This window comes from Tenrec ecaudatus, chromosome 1, assembly GCF_050624435.1.
Source record: "Tenrec ecaudatus isolate mTenEca1 chromosome 1, mTenEca1.hap1, whole genome shotgun sequence".
Classification (NCBI taxonomy): domain Eukaryota; kingdom Metazoa; phylum Chordata; class Mammalia; order Afrosoricida; family Tenrecidae; genus Tenrec; species Tenrec ecaudatus.
This window is the reverse complement of record NC_134530.1, coordinates 150,972,919-150,984,323: the sequence shown is the minus strand read 5'-3', so window position 1 is coordinate 150,984,323 and position 11,405 is coordinate 150,972,919.

Here is an 11,405-nt window from a genome sequence, read left to right as displayed (position 1 = left end):
CGGGTCATAGTCCAACATGTAACTATGCTACCAGGCACTTCACAGTGTCAATAGAGCAGGGGTTCTCCACCTTCCTAATGCCACGACCCTTTAATTCGGTTCCTCATGTTGGGGTGACCACCTACAAACATAAACATTTTTATTGCTACTTTATAGCTGTCATTTTGCTACTGTTAGGAATTGTCATGTGCTTATCACATATGCAGGATGTATGTTCATTGTTACAAATTGAGCATCACTAAAGCATCGTGATGAATCACAAAGCAATATGTAATTATAGATGGTGAAATATTTATTTCTAGTGACAAATAAATGAAATTTTGTCTTGAAGCATGGTGTAGCTTGGGGAACAGTCTTCAAGCCGGGTACTTGCATGCGGTCGTCTCTGCATGTGGGCAGACCCGCCTGGAGATGGAAAGATAGAGGAGCGGTGTCTGAGTTCCTGAGACCATCGGAAATAAGTGTTTTCCGATGGTCTTAGGTGACCCTGTGAAAGGGTTGAGAACTGCTACAACAGAGAGCTGAGTTAAGGGTTGTATCAGAGTCTATATAACCCAGTGTATGAAAGCCGGGTCATTTATTAATAGGCTTTTTGATCTCTGATCTTAACTATGAAGCTTGCATTTCTCTGTGTCACTCAGATGCTATTGCTCTCGGTCGGGGTTCATTTGTGTCAAGGGCACAGCCTGGCCGTCCTGCGCATGCGCTCATTTCCTAGGGCAACTGTAGCAAAATACTACACATTAGGCGGCTTATCACACCAGAAAGGCACATTTCCCAGGTGGGAGGCTTCAAAATGCCAAACTCAAAGCAATGGAGTCAATACCGACTCATCGTGACCCTGCAGGACTCAGTACAACGGTCTGTTTGCTTGGGTTTCCAAGACTTTCCATCTTTGGGGGGATTAGACAGCCTCACCTTTCTCCCAAGGAACAATTGGTGTGTTCGAACTGCTCACGGTTCAGTGTATAGCCCCCTATGCCACCAGGCTCTAGGTCTGAATGCAGGGCCCTGTTCTTTCCTGAGGCTATCGGGGAGACCTTTCCACTTCCCTCCCAGGCCTGGTAGCCCCAGGTGTTCTCTGTTTGGAAATGCATTTTTTTTCAAATCAGCTTCTTTCCTCTGTTTCTCTCTTTAAAACGTTTTTATTGTGAGTTGGGTGAAAGTTTACAGAACAGACCATCAGTTATACATTCAATGACTTGTCAGACCTCCCATTGTCTTGCCCTGCTTCCATCACCCCCACGCCCATCTCTCTCTTGTTGGGTCTTGTTTCCTACTCACCTACAAAACACCTGTCTATTCCCTAGCCTGTGCCTCCCCCACCCGAGCCCAGCTGCGATAACCATCCAAGTCTGCTGCTTTGAGTGTGAGCACTGCTTCTGATAGGTTTCCCCCTTTCAGATAATAACAGCGGTCTCATGCAGCATTTGCCCTTTGGTTTTTGACTAAATTTCACTGTTTAATGTCCTCCAGGTTTATGTCACAAGGTGTTTGACAATTCCTCATTATCTTTGACTATTTTATAGTGTGTATATACCGAAGGTGTTGACCTGTTCTTCCACCCGTGGGCATTCAGGTTGTTTACCAATCTTCGCTGTAGCGAACAGAGCTGGTATGGACATGAGTGTGCATATGGCTGTTCGTGTGATGGCTTTTATTTCCGTGGGTGGTGTGACAAGAAGAGGGATTGCTGAGTCATATGGAATTTCTATCCCGTTTTATTTTGAGGACACCCGTGCTGCTTTCCACAGCGGCTGTACCATTCACAATGCCACCAGCAGTGCACGAGGGTCCCAGTCTCTGCACTCTTGCCAGCATCTGTAGCTTTCTCTTCTAAAATAATTTTTAAAAGTTTTAAATGTTGTTATCATTGTTGGAATTTCTGTCTTTTTTCCACCTCTTTTCTATGAGCACCATTCAGATGAGATTAGGACCTACCCAGCTAAGAAGGTATGTGTTCATTCTATTTAACTGATAACAGTCTTAAAGACTATCTGTAAACCAGGCCACGTGAAGTCCGGACTTCAGCATGCCTTTTTTTTTTTTTCAGGACACAATTCCATGCAGATTAGTACACGCTGTGTCTTTGTGTTTGTTTTGTATTGGCTTTCAACCTTTGGCAGATTCCTCTTGGAAAAGCAACTCCCCCCCCCTCCCCCCGCCATGGAGTCAATTCTGACACATAGCAACCCTCTCGATGCATGACCTGCCATAGAACGAAATATCCCATCCAACTGCCAACGGCCTTTCTGTGTTTTACAGAGATAAAGACACCCGCCCACACGTGTTTATGAAAGAGCAACTCCTCCCCCTCCAAGTTCCCACTCTGATCAAGTTGGTTCCAACTCCTAGAGACCTTATAGGACAGAGAAGAAGAGATTTCAGGGTTTCCAAAGTCTTGTATGTCTCTACCGGAGCAGGCAGCCACATCTTTCTTCTATGGGATGGCTGGTGGCTTTGAATCTCCAAATCTGTAGTTAGCAGTACAGTGCTTAACCCACCGTGCCACCAGGGCTCCTAATGGAAGGGCAAGGAACCTCAAAAAGGTAAATAAATTTTTGAAAAAGTAAAGTAGGAAGACTCATAATACTCTGATTTCAAAACCTAATACAAAGCCATAGGAAACAAAATAGCCTGCTATGAGTATAAAAACAGCCAAACACTCTACCATTAGGTCAATTTCAACTCATAGCAACCTTATACGGGATTTCCAGCCCAACTGTAAACCTTAGGAATGCAGACAGGCTCACCTTTCTCCTGCCAAGCAGCCAGAGGACATATAGATCAATGAGATAGAAATGAGAGTTCAGAAATAAATCTCTACATCGATGTCAACTGATTTGCAACATAGCTGTTAAATCATTCATTGGAGAAGGAGTTTCTTCAATAACTGGTGCTGGGGAAAATGGATTTCTACTTTTAGAAAATTGAAACAGTATCCATGCTTTAGATCATACACAGCATAAATTAAAAAATATACTAAAGACCTAAATGTAAAAATTAAGCCCACAAAATGTTTAGAAAAAGATGTAAGGTCACTGCTGCTGGGTCCAATTTTTATTCATGGATGATCAGGCATGACAACAAAAGAACAAGCAGCAAAAGACAACACAGATTAATGGAGTTCATAAAAGTGAAATACTTTTGCTTATCAAAAGATGTCAATAAAAATGTGGAAAGACAACCTATAGATTAAGAACAAATTTCAAAAATCATGTATCTAATAAAAGTCTAATATCACCTTGCTATGTACTCTATCTACCTCTATGTCTACTTCCATGTATATCTGTACAACTTCTACACTTGACAACAACAATACAAACAAATCAACCAGAAATGGGCAAATGACTTGAACAGACAGTTCGCCAAAGAGGATATTCAAATGGGAAAAAAGCATATGAACATATGGTTAATGTTATCAGAGATGCAAATCTAAAACCACAAGATACCACCTCACCCTTATTAACATGGCCAAGATAAAAACAAAAAAGCAAACAGAGTCCAGAGGATTTGACCAGGTTGTAGTAAAACAGGTACCCTCATCCACTACTGGTATGCATGCACAGCCACTGTGGGAAAGTCTGGTGGTTCTTCAAGCAGTAAAACATAGAGCGACTCTGTATTCCAGCAATCCCAGTCCAAGGCAGATGCCAAGAAGTGAAAACAAGAATGAAAACAGAACCCCATAAACCAAAATTCATTGCAACATTTTTCACAATAGCCCCAAAGTGGAGACAGCCAAAATGTTCATCAATAAATTAGTGGAGAGCTAAAATGTATTGTATTCTACAATACATTCTACAATATTAAACCGCAATGAAAAATGAAGTCTTAATGCATATTACATCATGGTTGGTTAACCTGAGAACATCATGCTGAACAAAGCTAAGCTAGTTTCTAAAGGACAAAGACTGCAACATCTCACTTACCTGAGATAAGCAAATGCATAGAAACCAGGGATGGTTCATTTGTCTATACCAGGAGATTTGGAAGACAGCTACTGGGCCAACCAACTGGAAGAGATCCATATTTGTGCCCATTCCAAAGAAAAGTGACTCAATAGAATGTATTGACTCAACAGCAATTGCTGAACAATATTGTTAATATCATATGCAAGTAAAATTATGCTGAATATCATCCAGTAATTATTGTGGCCGTATATTGACTGGTAGCTGCCCGAAATTCAAGACAGATTCAGAGGGCAGTGTGGTACCAGGGATCTCATTACTGATGTCCAATGGATTTGGGCTCAAAGCAGTGAACATCAGAACAGTATTTACTTGTGTTTTCATGACAATGCATAGACACTTGATTGTGTGATTCATAACAAATGATAGATAACCTTGAGAAGAATGGGAGTTCTAGAACACTTAATTGTGCTCATGGGAACCTGCATCTAAATGGATCAAGAGGCAGTCATTCTAAGAGATTTGGAAATACTGAATGGTTTAAAATCAGGAAAAGTGTGTGTCTGGGTTATATTTTTTCACCATATTTATACAATCTGTATGCTGAGCAAATAATCCAAGAAGCTAGATTATATGAAGAAGAATGTGGATCACAATCAGCAAAGTCTTAACAACTTGCAACATGCAGATGACACAACCCTACTTGCTGAAAGCCAGAGCACTTGAAACATTCAATGACAAAGATCAAAGGCTGAAGCCTTCAGCATGGGTTGAACTCAATGAACCCAAATCCACACAACGAGTCCAATAGACAACATCAGGAGAACAGAAGAAAAAAAATGGAAGTTGTGAAGGATTTCGCAACTTTGCTGTGCAGTACAAAGTTGAGCAGAAGTCGAGAAATCAAAGGATATCCTGCACTTGGCAAACCTGTTGCACAAGACCTTGCCAAAGTGTTGAATAGCAAGGACGTCATTTTGAAAACTAAGGTGCACCTAACCCAAGCCCTGGTTATTGTCAGTCGTTGGATCTGCATGTGGAAATTGGACATTGAATAAGGAAGGCCACTGAAGAGTTGATGGATTTTTGATGTTGAAGCAATTCGAACCCACCAGCCATTGTACAGGAGAAAGATGAAGCTTTTTATTCCCATCAAGTGTTACAGTCTTGGAAACCCACAGGGGCAGCTCTCCTCTCTCCTGTAGGATCACTATGAGTCAGCATCGATGCAGTAAGTTTAGGTTTGGGGTAAGAATTGGCAAAGAACATTGAAAATCCTATGGAGTGCCAGAACAACAAACCAAGCTGTCTTGGAAGAAATACAGCCAGAATATGCCTTAGAAACTGGGCTCTGTCTCACATACTCTGGATCTGTGATCAAGAGGGACAAGTCCCTGGAAAAGGACATCCTGCATGGCATAGTAGAGGGTCTGTGGGAAAGAGGAAGCCCATCAAGGAGCTGGGCTGGCACTGTGGCACTAACCATGGCGTCCAACAGTAAGGTTGAGAGAATGGCTCAGGACTGGGCCGTGTTTCGCTCTGTTGCACACAGGTCGCTGTGCGTAGGAGCCAATTCATCTGCACCTAATAACAGCAACAAGGAGTGCTCCTGCTCATCAAGGGTGGAAGAGATAAGCATGGACAGAATTTTTGCTTGTGAACCACTGCGTCTTTGTTGTTGTTGGTGGAATGGTTTAGAAAATGATAGTGAGAGTGATTACACAACTTGAAAAATGTAATCATGGTCATTAAATTGTACGTATTGAAATTGTTGAATTGGCATGTGTTTGTTATGCATATGTTCACTGCAATAAAAAATGTGGAGGTCGGAGAAACCAGCAGGAGCTGCTAAGGTACAGGTGTACATGCCCAAGTGGCCTCCGATCAGTCCCTTGGGGTTTCTCTTGCATGAAAGCATTGGCTCATAGATAAGAGTTTATTAAGAAAACATTTTTTTACTGCCGGTGCCCATTTCCCAAGAGGCCATCTTCATTCCTCTGGGGACACATATTCTTCTTTTTCCCCTCATGATGCACTTTTTAATGAAGGGCAAGATAGTAGGCAGCAGAAGCATTTCTGGTCTTGTGGAAAGATTATATTCTGGATTGGAATTTAGCAATCATACTCACTGTGGTTATGTGTCCCTACAATGTTTTTCCACATTGTATCTTTAAGACTAACTCTTCACCTCAGGTCCCTGGATGGGAGAGTAGGGTGAAGAGGGGACTAAGTGGCAGAAAAGCTCCACAGATGTTTCTATGTAAAAGGTGTCCTGATAGCTGTTTACTTTCCGTGTAGAATAGCGCTCCCGATAAGAAGGGGACATATATTCCAGAACACTTCGTTTCAGAAGCCATGCATCCACCTGAGGGCAAGGGATGCCAGAACGATGTTTGCTCGTGTTTTATTGACTATGCAAAGATATTCAAGTAAGTGTGTGGATCAGAAAGAAAATTATGGGTAGAATTTCAAAGAATGGGAATTCTAGAAAACTTCATTGTGCTCAGAGAGAATCTGTACAAAAACCAAGCGGAAGTTGTTGGGACAGGACAAGGAGGTACTAAATGGTTTAATATCAGGAAAGGCAAAGGTAAGAGTTGAACACTTTCACCAGGCTTAGTCAATTCCTATACTGAGCAAAAACCAAAACAAACCTGGAGACATTAGCGCATCTGAAGAACGTGGCCTCAGGGTCGGAGAAAGGCATATTAACAACTTGTAATATGCAAAGGATACAACCCTGCGTGCTGAAAGGAAAACATTTGCTGATGGAGATCAGCGATCACCACGGATTACACCTCAACATAAAGAAAACAAAAAGCTTCACAACTGAACCAATAAGAAGCATCCGGATAATTGGAGGAAAATTGAAATTGGCGAGCGTTTTATTTTACTTGGACCATAGCTAGTCTCATGGAAACAGTACTCACAGTACAACCAGTGCTCATGGAAGCAGTACTCACAACCAGTACTCATGGAAGCAGTACTCGCAACCAGTGCTCATGGAAGCAGTACTCGCAACCAGTACTCATGGAAGCAGTAATCACAGTACAACCAGTGCTCATGGAAGCAGTACTCACAACCAGTACTCATGGAAGCAGTACTCGCAACCAGTGCTCATGGAAGCAGTACTCACAACCAGTACTCATGGAAGCAGTACTCACAACCAGTACTCATGGAAACAGTACTCACAGTACAACCAGTGCTCATGGAAGCAGTACTCACAACCAGTACTCATGGAAGCAGTACTCACAGTACAACCAGTACTCATGGAAGCAGTACTCGCAACCAGTGCTCATGGAAGCAGTACTCACAGTACAACCAGTGCTCATGGAAGCAGTACTCACAACCAGTGCTCATGGAAGCAGTACTCGCAGTACAACCAGTGCTCATGGAAGCAGTACTCGCAACCAGTACTCATGGAAGCAGTACTCACAGTACAACCAGTGCTCATGGAAGCAGTACTCGCAACCAGTGCTCATGGAAGCAGTACTCGCAACCAGTGCTCATGGAAGCAGTACTCACAGTACAACCAGTGCTCATGGAAGCAGTACTCACAACCAGTGCTCATGGAAGCAGTACTCGCAACCAGTACTCATGGAAGCAGTACTCACAGTACAACCAGTACTCATGGAAGCAGTACTCGCAACCAGTGCTCATGGAAGCAGTACTCACAATACAACCAGTGCTCATGGAAGCAGTACTCGCAACCAGTACTCATGGAAGCAGTACTCGCAACCAGTGCTCATGGAAACAGTACTCTCAACCAGTACTCATGGAAGCAGTGGCCAAGAGATTCTTTGCATCGGACAAATCTACCGCTGAAAAATCAAAAAATTAGTAAATAAACGAAAGAGCCCCAAACCCACTGCAATCAAGTTGATTCCAAATCTCACCAACTCTATCTGCAACAAAAGCCACCTCTTAACGCATTAAAACTCAGTGATGTAAATTCAAAGGCTATAATATGGCTGACCAATGTCATGGGCTATCAGTGATCTCATATGCGTGTGAAAAGTGGACAGGGAATGAGGAAGACTGAAGAATTGATGCATATGGATTCAAGATTGTAGTGCGGAATACTGAATGCGCCATGGACTGACAGAAGCGTGAACAATCTATCTTGAAAGAAGTACAGCTAGAATGCTTCTGTTAAAAAAAATCATTTTATTGGGGGCTCTTGCAGCTCTTATAACATTCCATACGTCAGTTGTATCAAGCATATTTGTACATATGTTGTCATCATCATTTCCAAAACATTTTCTATGAGTCCTTGGTATAAGCTCCTCTTTTTTCCCTCCCCCCCATGCTCCCACCCTCATGAATCCTTGATCAATTTTATATTGTTATTATAACTTTGTATTTCACACTGTCCGTTGTCTCCCTTCACCCGCATTTCTGCTATCTCTTCCCTGCAGGGTAGAATGCTTCTTAAATGTGAGGGTGGATCTGAAAGTCACTGATGTCTGAGCTGTGAGGTAGGGTTATCCTGGTAGCATGCTAAGATCATCTCAAAAGAGAGAAGCTGGAAAGAAGGAAGGAAGGATGGAAGAAAGGAATGAATGAAGGATTGAATGAATGAATGAAGGAAGGAAGGGTTAGCATTCTGTGAGGACCTACAATACACCACCATTGTGCCAAATATATTCTCCATGTCTTTGCTATGGTTTTCTGAGACAGGTACTGTGATTAGCTATATTTTTCAGACGAGGAAGTAAAAGTTTAGAAACTTGCCTGAGGTCATATGGCAGGTCATATCACAAAACCAATGTTTGACCTGGGTCTGTCCTGCACTGAACACTATCTTCTTCAGTTCTACTTCATGTTAGCTTGGTGGGAAGGCACAAGAGAACATGGTGACCTTGGGGAATGTAAATAGAAAGATGGATGGGGGTGTGTGTGAATGGACATGAGACTATAAAAGTCCATGGGGCATATCATAAAGGCCTTTGTGTTCTTCCCTGGAAAAGTTACAGCTCTTATAAACAACTTGGGAACATAGAATGTATATGGTAATTATATTGCTCTAAGGATAAAGAAAAGCATCGAGATGAGTCCATAAAAAAACCACACAACTATTTTTTCTCAGAAATGTAATCAGAATAGCTGTAAGTTACAGTCTAATGTAAGGAATAAATTATTTTTCCATCAAAGTGTAACTGAAAATAACCAAGACACTAGCTTCACATTTTTCCATTTGTAGCGAACAAGGATATTTTGGGGCATCTTATGGGAAATATAACTTTAAGGGTTAAGAGGTCATTCATCAGGCATTTCAGAAAATGCATGAGTCAATCTGTGCATTATTTGTGCTAGTACAGGGCAACACCCCAAATACACAGTCCCGGGTACATGACCTAGAAGGTGAGAAGGCCTCCATTGTACAGTGGGGTTCTGGCAGTGCAGGTATGCCCAGGCAACAGATGCTGTGCAGGAAGGAATCCAGAAGAGGTCTGTGTTTGGCAAAAGCTGACTCGGAGCTTCCGAAGAAGGTAACATAAGAAAAGAAGGAGCTTAGGGCCCATAGTCCGAGGACAAGGAGACTCAAACAGAGCAGGGGACCCTGAAGTGAGCGGGATGTGTGCTCTTAGCCGTCTATTTCCTCTGAGATCTGCGCACTTCCCCAGGGACTTAACCAAAGCCCAGAGAGGTGAGCATGAAAAAGGCCTAGTAAGAGAGCACAGCCCGGGACTCATGTACTGGCTGGACCCAAGTACATCTGAGTAGTTAGTAGTGGTCAAGGATGCCCTAGGGCTGACCTGACGTGGGGAATCCATGTGTGATCAAGCTGAGGAGTGGAGATGTCTGCCCACGCTGAGCCCTCACTCCTTTCTGGTCCCAGAGGAACAGATGTCTCCCAAGAAGCCAGAAAGCAATCAGAAACAAAAGACAAAGCTAAAGAGAGCTGAATGAGGTTGTATTGCTTATTAAGTAGGTAGATAATATAACGGGCAATCGGGAACAGCACTGAGGCTGAACCTAACGTGTGTTCCAAAGGCAGGAAAGTTTAGATACAAATGGAGAGAGAGAGGAGCCATAGCTGATGGTAAAGGAATGAGTACATGACTTATGTCAGGAGGGAAGTCCTGAGTTACATCAGTACTTTGAAAGAGGGTCAGATGATGACATTTGTCTCCTGGCGCAATTATCCCAGAAGTCTGGAAAGGTGACGTCATGCATTGCTCAGCCCACAGTTGCTTTTGGAACTTTGGGAAATGTAATGTGTGTTAGGCCGGTGGGACTAGAGAAACAAATTCATTGACACTCATATATGTGTAAGAAAGAGCTTTCTAACCAGAAACATCCCAGCCCAGTGGAACTCAAGCCCGTAGTTCAATACGAGTCCATAAGTCCCTCTTTGGACTCACAGAGTCATGTGCAATGATGCAGAATACAGGAAGATCACAGATGGGTGCAAAGTCATGTGGATCCAATGACAGTGTCCAAGAATGACAGTCACTGTTGAAGGCTCAGATTCCTCTGCCATTACATATCCATTTCCCCTTCCTCTTGCCTAACCCGGCAGCCATCTTCAGCGACAGACCTCTTCCTCTTCCCCTTCCACACTATGTCGCTGCCCCATTGTGACCTCTTCAGGCACAAACCCGTGATGGATTGCAGTCCTTTGGGGTGCAGGTGCCCTGGTGGGCATTGGGCAAGCAATGTGTCAGACAGAGCCACTGTCCAGAGCTTACAGTTGAGCACAGCTTCTGGTCCTAGGCAAATCATTTAGCTTCTCAAACCCCGTGTGTCTAGACAGGAGACAAGGAAAGCTTCAGTGTAGATGACTGACAGCGCTGAGTGAGGACACAGAGGTAATAGGGCAAGCACAGTGATTTACAAACTGAGCGGCACACTGGAAGCCTGTGGGCAGTTTGTGAAAGCACTGATGCCAGGCCTCACCCAGAGGGGCTGAGTCGGGAGGCATGGGGTGCAGTCTGGGGCACAGGATTTCCTAAGTTGTGCAGGAATGGTTTGTTTTCAAATACTAGCTTAAGGTTGGCAGTTCAAAGCCACCCAGTGGGGTTACAGAAGAAAAGACTGGAAAATCAGCATTCCATAAGGTTATAGCCAAGGGTCCCCCTGGAGCAGCTTTCCTCGGGGACACACCATGGGTTTCCATGGGTTTCCATAGATCTCAACTGGGGGGACATCTGTGGACAGACCCTCTTTGAGGGTCCACATCTCCTGTTCCTCTCTGCCTCCAAGGGGATAGACCTGAGCCTCACCTCCACTATGACAGGGTTCAAGAATTTCCGGAGTAAGTGTGCTAGCCCAGGTTGACTAGAGAAACAAATCCAGAGAAATTCATATGTGTATAAGAAGGAGCTTTATATACAAGAGCAACTGAATATTGAGAAAACATCCCAGCCCAGTCCAGATCAAGTCCATAAGTCCAATATTAGCCCATGTGTCCTATACCAATCTATAAAGTCCTCTTCTGACTCATGCATCACATGCAGGAAGATCACAGTAGAGTGGGTGGAAGGTCTT